We start from the raw sequence: 11408 nt of genomic DNA on the forward strand, positions 1-11408 counted from the left end.
TGTTTCATCACTCCATGAGAAGGGCGGAACAAATAACGATATCATTTCTAGTAATTCAACTCTAACATCCCGTACCCCCTCCCGACCCCAAAACAGGGGAAATGTGAATATTAAAATGCCCCTATTGAGATTCTGTTCTCAAATCAAAGACTAACTGAAAATAGTCTTTTGATCTATAGGTATGCTTTCTGAAAAGGTGTGTTAGTTTTCGGACAGAAATTCACTTTCTAGCACCGGCAATACCTATTATAATATATATTGTTTGAATATAAATACATGATTTTATCATCACTAAAATCTTTGTAGGCCTATATACTAAAAACAGCAGCTGAAGTATATAGAAAAATTGGGCTAGGGTTTGCTCCGCCCCCCCCCCCCACACCATAGAAACGATCTACCAACCTTTTTCATCACTACATAAGAAAGGTGGAACAAATAACGATTTCATTTCTAATAATTTAACTCTTATAGCCTCAAATCAGCTTTCAATTAACATAAGAAAAAGGGGGTCATAGGGGACCAACGGGCTATAGAGGATGTGGATAGGGGTCCCTCCACCCTCCCTCTTTTGAATCGCTTAGAACAAAGGGGTGGTCACTCTATTAGGAAGGTATACGAAATAACTGTTTAATATCCTGTCCTTAAATTCTTACAGCCCCCCCCCCCCCCCCCCCCCCCATGCAAGACGACACGTAAACGAGAAATGTGTAGATGACAAAACGTCCCTTATCGAGAACAGAACTATAACAAAATTATTAATTTTTGTTTTGTTTTCTAGCAGGAATTCACTTTCCAGCCCTGGCATATTACCTGACAAATATGAATAGATATATATATATATTTATGTATATATATAGTACTGAATACTGAAGATGGAGTTACTCTTTACTTTTTACACTTTTGGTACACCTGATCAGCTAAATGTCACAAATAGCGTCTGCGTATGTTTAGACTAGAGAATGTTGTTATCACCTGACTTGGTTACTCAGTACCGACCCGTGACGCACAACTTCATAAGCCGTGAAAAATCTCTAGTCTACGCTGTTTTAAGGTAAGATTTGTTTCTGTTTTTCCTTTGATTTACCAACAAGAAGCATAATTTTCGTTTTAATCATTAGTTGGCCCTCGGAACTATGTGATTCTGCCCGCGGCCCGCAGTATGTAACTACATATATATACAGCCTCTAGCACTGGCTCTAGTACTAGTACTAGTAGTAGTAGTGAATACTAGCAGAGGCCAGATAGCCTGGTGCTCCGGCCGTGCCAGGGCGGCTAGGCCAGGCGTGGCGTAGCTTAGCTCACTAATCATGCTAATCTGCAAATACCAATCGAGTCGTTGTTTAGTTCGTACAGGATTCCCATCTTGACAACCTCTTTGTCTTGTAAAATAATGTTGTAGTACTAGTTTATGAATGGGAGTGCACCTAGCACTGCATGTAGCTCGAGCTCGACTGATTAATAGACCAAAAGCTTCACTAAGTTCAGAGTGTCCGAAGAGTGTGATATATCGTTGTTGGTTGTTCTGCTATAAACAATATGGACTTTTGCATGTTGAAATAGTGGACTGCTACGTGTGACGTCCTTTTAAAAGTACCTTAAAAGGATGTTACACGGAGCAGTCCACTATGTCGACGTGCAAATCTAAAAGTCCCTAATAGTAATACTAATATGTCCACTGCACTGACTGCCTCTAATACTAGTAATAGTAGAGTCTATGAAGAGACTGACTGTAGTGACAGTGTGTTGTACGGGTAAGTGGATGTACTGTAGGCCTACATGTAGGTGCAATGCAGTTTGTGTATGATTGCCATTCACAAAGAAGACGAAAAATATCGTCAACGAAACATAGTTAAATCTTTTGTCTACTCTGTTTGTTGCTACGGCAGGTCGCCATTGAAAACTAATTTGTTTTCAAAGTTTTTTAACAATATCATCAATATTTTTTTCCAAATTGTTTGTTTACAAAAGACCGATATAAAAATCAATATCTACTTTATAGACATGCTTTATCATTTCCATTAATTTTTCAAAGAAGGGCATGTTCATTTCACAGTTCAAAAAAGCATGGAATAAATCTTCTCTACAGTTACATGTTTCACATTAGATCTACATCAGAATTACTAAATTCCCATAAAATAACATTCTTTTTACAGGAATCAATTATAAATTGTCTTAAAATCAAATTGTTTCAATTTAGTTTCCTTTACATTCATCAAATTTCTTTGGAAGATCTTTTTCCACTTTAAATGATCAATTAAGTTTGTCCCTTGCTAGAATATGATAAAATACCCTACTTGACACAAATTCCATTCGTTTTTCCTTTTTACCAATTTGTATAGTGGGATTTTCTAACAAAATAGATTCTTTTAAGTTATCAGAATATCAGTGCAAACTTTTGGTATTGCATTTCTCAAATAAAACAAAAACAAAAACAGTGCTGTCACTTTTGCTTTTTATTTTTTATTTTCAATGGTTGTTATCAATTTTGTCATCGATATAAATATCTTTTACAAAGATTATGTTACTCACATGTACATGTAGGTACCACTCTCTATAGAAGATTGGCTGTTTTTCATGCGTAATAGGCCTATATTTATTATACCATAAATCTGATTATCCAAATGAATATAATCCTGTTTCACAATATCATTTATATATGACCAGGCTTTCATAATTTCTAAATAAAACCTTGGCAGTTTGCCGACAAAATATTTTTTCTATCATGTTTCGACAGTACAATTCAAAAGTAAATCGTTGAGACCTCCTAATGGTTGGAAATATAACATTGCAAAGTCTTTCCAATAACTTTCTGTGTCATCAACTATTCTTCCAAGCCTATTTCAACCTGAAACTATGTATTAACTTGTTAAAATCAATCATTCTTATTCCATCATCAGTATAATCTCTAACTATCATTTTTCTTTTCACTTTGTCAACTTTTGAATTCCTTCCAAAATTGTATTTAATCTTTTCTATTTTTTTTTACAATATAAATTTGGTACTGAGCAAAACATAATCAGATGAACTATTTGACTAATAAGCAATGTCTTAATTATGAGAACTCTTTCTATAATTGTAAGTTTTCTCTTCCGCCAATTGTCTACTATTCTCTGTATCTTTTCTAATTTCATTTCCCAACTTAATTTCACCACTAAATCTAGGTCTGTGTCTATATAAACTCCTAAGTATTTGATACAGCCATCTTTCCAAAGAAGGCCAAACGCTTGAAAGTTTCATTTATGCTGAGTAGGGCCCACCCATTTCAAAATTGTTTTATCTTTATTGAGCACTGGGCCAGCAATGCTTCCAAATCTGCCTAATTCTTCCAAAATATATTTCACAGATGATTCTTCTCTGAAAAATATAGAAGTGACTGTCATCTGCATATTGCACCTCTTTTAGTTATTATACTTTTTTTTTTAAATAAATACTAATATGAACAAGGATAACATAAATTCTAGTACCTGCACATGCATTTCTCCAGTATTTTCATAATGTTTCTCAAATGTATTTCCCACTAAAAATATTATGTGACATTGGGCTTATCAAGGTAATGATCAATTTAATATTTCAAGAACATTAATCTTGTAATGGAGCTTGTAAATAGTAAGTCACAAATGTGAATATTATTCAGATGATTTACATGTAAATTCCAAATTAGGACATATTATGAAGTTTTATACACTAACTCAAGGAACCTCAGTAGACCATCTACCGGTAATGTGAATAATGGATATATTGATACTCTTGAATTTTCATTCTCTAGCTTCCTCTGAAACATGGAGTCACAAATTATTCAATAAACAAGGTTATACTTTTATCCAATCCAAATGTATGTTTTGAAGGGGTGGTGGTGTTGCTACATGTATGTTAAATTCAGATTCACCTAACATTACTGTATAGAGATGGCATTAAACTCATTCAGATGATTTTGAATATCTTTTTATTGAAATCATCAATTATTGACCGGCGCGATTTTCCAATTTTCGGGAGCCAAAAAGAAGAAAAACAATTATTGCTCCTCTTCCCCCCCCCCCCCTCCACCGCTTATTCACTGGCTGGCTTTTTCGCCGCTAAATATTCTCTCATGAATTGGGCCCCCTCTTTGGCCCCCTCCCCTGCTGCTGGCTGGATCCGCCCCTGGATACATTTATATGTTGATTTGATTAGATTGTATCTTAATGAAAAATTAAATAAATAAATGCATGAACAAACTAAAGAATGATACATGTATACCTGTTATCAGTCATGAATTTCAATTTTGCTTTATCGCTTTTTTGAATTTGAAAAAGTTTGTTACCAAGATCATAGAGCAACATAATTCAGGGTTATTATCACTGATGCATATATATACACACTGTTGCTCGTACAATGTATCACATCTTTGAGATGCTTTTAGCAAAAGTTTATTGGAAGATGTTAATATCATAATTTGCATACGTGACATGAATTTCTTTAGCTTTGTCAAAGTAATTTTCGATAGTTGGTGTAGCATGTAGACATATTGATCAATAAATTACACATCTGTACTGAAATATTATACGAATATGTACTTCTTGTGATCCTGTATTGTGTATGATATGTTAAATATTTGATATATTTTGATTATTCTCAAAACACATATTCATTTCCAGAGGAGCAGGCAGATACTTGGTCACTATTAAGGCAGAGGCGGCACAAGGTGACTGTCAAGATGAAGAAAGAACTGCATACATGTGTACTCCACTGACTGGGACAAGAGGCTTTGATTATCCTTTGACAACGTGGTAGATCAAGATGATCCAGTATACCACTAGCAGCCAATCTATGAGGTATGTAGTATGTACATGTATATGTAGATAGATTTTAATTACTAGGAAACGTTGGACTTTAGAAAAGATGAGGGTATTTCAGACTCCTGCCCCATCATCTTAACCATTTTATTTTTTATTGATGGTCTATTACCTGCTGCATGTACTCTAGCTCTTCAATGAATACCTACTTAAAAATGTATGCCTCCGGAACATAATGTACTAGTATGCTCATGACCATTTTTAATTTGTTTTAAACTTATACATGTTTACTTTGCAATGAGCTATTACATTTACCTGTTTTGTATTATTGTTTCTCAATAGTCTGAATACAGTTAGTCATAACAGGGGAATGAAATGATTTTTTAAGGAGGCAGTTAACAAAGACATATGATTTTATATAATTAGAGTGATGGGAGATGGCCATTATTTTACCATGCATCCTCTTTTTTAAAAAGCCTTTTTGATAGCTACATTATATTTTCTCAATTGGCATGTAATTTTTGAAAGCAAAGCAGATTCCATAAAGAGATAGCTATGTGTACTATCTTTGTTACTAAATTTTGTTTTTTTGTTAGATGAATAATCAATACTTTAATTAAATCAGTGCCCAAGTCTATTTATTCAAAAAAAAACTACAATCAACGTATTACTGTATGTTCAAAATCTAAAGATTTCTGTGACCCAGTTCATTTGCAAACTTTTAAAAAATTGGTTACTTGTTGGTAGTAAAATAGTATGCTATCAGTATTGTAAGAGATCCATTGTACACCTACTGTAATATGATATCCAAGATAAGTTTGGAATAAATTGTGCACATACTTAGCATAAGTCTTGCGCATAATTGCGAATTTGCAATTGATCGCAACTGAACTTTCTAGCAATGCCCTAATAGTAAGAGAGAGAGAGAGAGATAGAGGGAAGAATAAAAGCTAGATCTAGTTAATTTTATTTATTTCTTAAAACTTTAATCCTAACAAAATCCTAGGAAATTTAGGAGACTAGTGGGCGTGGCAACAAAGTTGAGTTGCAATCAATTGCAAATATCAGTTGCAAATTTCGCAACTGTCTTGAATCGCCCTATTATTCTATTACATTTTGTAGTAATATGTTTTTTTTAAATATGGTAATGTAACATACTGAATATAAAACATCGTTTAGTGTTGCGAATTATTTTGTTCCTTGTTCATATTGTTGTCTTTTGATGTTATGCATTAACAGGTAAAGGGTTACTTAAGAAATAACCATAAAATGTCACTCATGTAGTGACCAATTCTTGTGCTTTTTCAGTTTATTCAAACTGCAGTGTAAATTTTGGACAGCCTTACAAAAATGTTTAATATACCTTTCCAAACATCTCTTTGTAAAAACAATTACAAGGAATATATAACATTTAAAAGTGAATTGCATAACCATAGCATGGTTTAGATGTATTCTGCTAGTTTGAAACATGTGTTGGAAACACCCTTCCTAGATAAAGATAATTGAAACAAAGAATGATTTTCACATTTTATCTGTTAGATATTTTATAGACATTTTAATGAATCCTACACAAAGAAACATAACTGTTGTCATTGTTCATACTGATCTTGAGACCAGAAATCAAATGAAAACTCTGTTCTTTTTTCTCAAACCAACAGATTCCATATGGGATCCCATCAAGTACAAGGTGATGCTGCTTGACACATGCACTGAGAGGGACCTGGCAGAGGCTAACGGCATGGCTCTTGGTTTTTCTGAAATGATGATGACCAAGTACACCTGTAGGAGGGTCTAGAGAAAGACAACCATGTGTAAACAAACATGAAATGAGAAGGTCTGCAGAAATTTAATTCAGAAGTTACAAGGGGAATTGAACCAAACGATGGAGTATCTAGCAGAACAGACACTTTCCTTGTGAAGAAGCCCACATTACAACAAAGATGCCGATTTACAGAAAAACGTCAAGTACCCTGCAAAAGAAATATGAACTCTAATAAATATTTTTTTCTTTCCTATCATAATGACATAGTTATATCAGGAGTGACAATTACCAGCGGGACAATCACCCCCTCAGAAAATTACCCCCAAGGACAATACCCCCCCCCCCCCTGAGGACAATGACCCCCAAGGATACCCCAAAATAAAAGTTTTAAAATCTGTCTTTATAAAAACCAACTTCTTATCAGGGTGGATCCGGGTGGTTATTTTCCTGGGGGGTGGTTGTCTTGATACGGCTTGGCCAAAGCCAGTGGGTAATAATGAGGCACTTTGCTATATATTTAAGTGGATGTACTTAATATTGCATATCTTCTACTTCTCATTTTTTACTACAGTTTTTGGGGCAATTTTTGTAACTGCTACTGCAAACCAATTTCCCTCTTGTTGGAATCATGTGCTTGTTCTAATAAAGGGATCGTTTAACAATGTTAAATCTGAGATACACGGCCCTACGTGCTATCAGTGTCTGTGATATGGTGTTAAATTGAAGTCCTAAAAAAATTGCGCTTCAAAATGATCAAGAAGTGCCTCAAAGAATTAAAAATCTTTGAGTGATCGGTTTTACCATACTCTTTTCCCCCAATAGATTGTAGTGTTATGAAAACAGTTTAGCAAACGGTTTTCAAAATTTGTAATTCCAATCATAAATATCTTGATAATCAGACAGGCGATCGGCTTGTAAAAGTCCTGGGGTTCCTGACTGACCTAAAGGTCTATAATTATCATTGCAGCATGAGCTAAATCCAGAATTTTGTTTCAGAATCTGAGACAAAGTTACCGGATCCCTTTAAATATTGTATGGTATTGTAGCTACACAAAGTTTTAAGTATAACTTTAATGTTGTGTGTAAAACTAGTAAAAACTACAGATTTTACAAAAGCCAGTGCTATATAGAGTGCAGATGGATGCATAATATTCAGCTCATTTGAGTTAAAGCAATTATGTAGCTACATGTATGCATCCTTAAAATTAGCAATTGGCAATGAAAGTTGCTAGTTGGAGATGTTGGCTCATGCTCATATTCAATTAACATTGTCCTAACAGGTGTGTCTTTTAAGGGTAGTATATTCATGTACATGCATGTGTGTGCATAACCTGATACACTTTAACCAAGTTTTTTTCTTCAACCATAAATATCCTAAAATCATATAGAGTGATTTTGAGGTATTTTCCCATTACATGCAAATCCAAATTCTGGGGAATGTGTTCAACTTTTTTAGTATTATCAACAACTTGGTAACTAAGGGAATCCTATCATTGACTCCTTCTAATCAATACTCTATGTGTAATATCTTTTGGCAATGCTAGCAAACCTATATTTCATTGTTCATTGCTGTTTACTTTCTTTTCGTTGTTTTGTGTAGATTTTCCCATTACCGGTAATTGAATGAACAAAATAAGCCTTAATAAAGCAATACAATTTCCAAATTTAACATTTTTTAGAGGACAATCACCCTCTTTGATTTTGGAAGCAACCTTATTTAATTCTTGATTTAATATATTTTTCTGCCACCTCTTTGTGATGCTTGTGTGTATATCATTGAGGATAGTATAGCAGTATAATGCAGTATAGTTTCAACCATATACCTTAACTAGCTGTGGTTTGAACATGATAGAAGTATACATGGTGTCATCCTTATGTTCTTATGTAGTGTTTTACAGGTTATGGTGTGCTTAAAAGGTTCTCTTTCATCAGTCTGAATACAATATCACTAATCATAGATATACAAAGTGTTAACAAATAACCTTGGGCATTGCAACATGAAACCATCTCATCGTATGTACATATACATGTAAATACATATGATTATATGGTTAACTTTCATATAATTATGCTATATCCAGTACATGTATTTGCTCATTTAGTTTCTCTCAGTTGAAGGATTGAGCATTCAACCATACTATTTCTGTTACATTTGCATGTACACAATAACCAAATAAGATCCCTTATACAAACATGAAGTATCTTATAGCTCATGCACAATTTGGTAAACCCTTGCCCAACCAGTTTTTTCGCTTTCTCTAATATTGCGTTGAGAGATAGCAAGATGATCACCATTGTACAAGTTCCTCGAAGTTATCCCCTCCAAAAGTTTAGTACTGTACTAAACATATGAGAAGTGACAATTATAAGTCCTTGGTCATCATCTAAATTCCTTGATGGTTTCCTTTTTTTCGGTAACCCACTAGTTAAAATCTAGGTAAGTTGTTTGTATTCAAATGTGATCAAGCGCCCACTTCATACTTATTATTTACTTTGCCTGGCCTTATTACCTGATGTGCTATGTTTCAGGTGATGCCCCATCCATACTTTGGGATAATACCTGACTGCAGTTATGCCTTTTAAAGTTTAAATGTGTAACAATGATTGCATGTAAAGTTTTAAAGATGTTTACAGTATAGCTTCTGTATTAGGCTATATATATATATATATATATATATATATATATATATATATGACCTGTGTATTATATTGTTAAATGTATTATTTTGATGAGAAATTCTATTTTTATTTTAGGATAATACTGCAATATATATATATCATTCAAAGTATGCAATCAGTTTATTATATGTAGGTTATGCTGAAATATAATAGCCTAATGAAGAAAGATTGCCATGTAGTTAATATGATTTCAGGAGCACGATGGTCAGTTTGCAGTGATTTGACATTTGCTCTAGGCTTTTTTTTAATGAAAAATTTTGGGTTAGGGTTCAGGTTTGATTTTTATTTAGTTAAAATTTAGGGTTAGAAATGGTATGGGTCCAGGGTTGAAGTTAGGATTTCAGTTAGTGTAGAAAACTATTGTTGAGCAATTTTGGTATGAGCATGTGTCATACAACCCAATTTGTTCTCAGATTTTGTAGGATATAATCATGGATTGCCCAAACAAAGTCTGTTTAATTTGTGCTTTATTTTATTGTTTAGACGTGTTTAGTTTGCACGTTTGTTTCCCTTACTGTGTGTATAAGTGAGTTTGAGGCACTGTATGTTGTAATGAGGGCTTTCAGTGATGTAGCATAGCAAGAGCGTGAGTTTGAGTGCACTGGAGCGAATTGGAGCGGGCGGTAGGGTGTCGTAGCATCTTCTTTTCACATTCCCTTCCCCTTTTTCCTCTGTTTATTCTTGTCCTTTTCTTTTTCTTTTCAATATTTGATCAAGTCTCTCTTCTACGCCGGAGAGGGGAGGTGGGGGGGGGGGGATGATGATGTGTGTTGGATATGTGTTAAGGGGGCAATACATATATCTTTGTCCAGGAGCGGATGCAGCCGCCGGAGAGGATGGGGGTCCAATTCGTGAGAAATTAGTGTGGGGGGGGGGGGGGCGTTAAATTATGGTTAAGGTAAAATTGTGGTTACACATTGTGTTTTTTCCTTTTTTTTTCAGGGGTGAGGGACGGTGCCGCCCCCCCCCCCCCCCCCGGCTTCCACCCTGGATCCGCCACTGCATGTGTCAAATGTAAACTGAAAGCATATTTCATAAAAAGTTGCATTTAGTGTGAAATAGATTGGATAAAGAGGTCAATCTTCATCTATTATTGTTCGCCTATTGTTCCACTTTTGGAAAGCTGGATTTATTGGTCATCCAAAAAGAGCTGATTGGTTGAAAGTAAGCCTAGTTGTAACCCCGATTGTAACCACAACCCTTGTCCTTACCCTAACCCAAATCCTGGTCCTAACTCTAACTCTCACCCAACCCTAGTCCTAAATCTAACCCTAGTCCAAACCCTAACCCTAGCCCTAACCCTAGTCCTATAACCCCCTCCCTGGTCATAACCCTAATCATATTCCTAACCGTATTCCTACCCCTAACCCTATTCCTGACAACGACCCAATTCATAATTATGGATGGTTGATTATTCTGCAGTGATGTCCCAATAGTGGGTTTACGTGGTTTTCTAAATAAAACGCCCCTCCTCCTATACGTCCACTTCAAGCATATTAGTGGGTATGTCTGTTGTTCAAAGATTGGGGTTTGTTTGTTTGTTTATTTCATTTTAGTACGGTGACATACTTCATCCAATGGCTGTTCTTCGGCATGACCGTGCATATAAAAAGCATTCACAATTTTACAAAGAAACATACATTATATATTAACATGATTTACATACTGAGTTAAATAAAACATACACATAAATATACAAATAGGTTGGAAGGCGAGAAATCCAAACAAGCCCTAATTTAGAAAAAGAATACGAACAGATTATATTTAAAAAATAGAAGAAAAACAAATCACTTGTTTTTGTTTGCTATTAAAAGTCAAACATGATTACAAATATTATAAACTGCTTATAGTGGTATGGTTACTTGTATAGGTTAAGTTCAAAGTTTGAACAGGGTTATGATTATTTTATTCATAATTTGGTTTATACCGTCTGGTTTAGGGTCGGGGCCTATGAATAAGCTATGGAATTGGTGGGGGTTAGAGCAAAATTGGCGATTCGTGGCTAAGTTTAGGGTGTTAGCGTATAAAAGTTATGTTATAAGAGTTATGGATAGGTTTGGGGTCAAAATTATAGATATAGGTTTATCTTTAGTTTCAATGAGATAGTTTTGGTAAAAGATTCATGAAAACATTTTGATATTGGCTAAAGAAAAGGTAACAAAGAAGACGACGACCAAATTCTAAAACAAGAATGA

At 34.6% G+C, this 11408-nt stretch overlaps 1 long non-coding RNA gene across 1 annotated transcript; it reads left to right on the forward strand.

The window, feature by feature from the left end:
• Positions 1-937: 937 nt before the first annotated feature.
• LOC115923159 lies at positions 938-6750 on the forward strand. The gene is made up of 3 exons (XR_004063830.1): positions 938-1051; positions 4635-4811; positions 6431-6750. It is a non-coding gene; the product is annotated as an uncharacterized LOC115923159 (long non-coding RNA).
• Positions 6751-11408: the final 4658 nt, after the last annotated feature.

This window comes from Strongylocentrotus purpuratus, unplaced genomic scaffold, assembly GCF_000002235.5.
Source record: "Strongylocentrotus purpuratus isolate Spur 01 unplaced genomic scaffold, Spur_5.0 spur5_scaffold_13, whole genome shotgun sequence".
Taxonomy (NCBI): domain Eukaryota; kingdom Metazoa; phylum Echinodermata; class Echinoidea; order Camarodonta; family Strongylocentrotidae; genus Strongylocentrotus; species Strongylocentrotus purpuratus.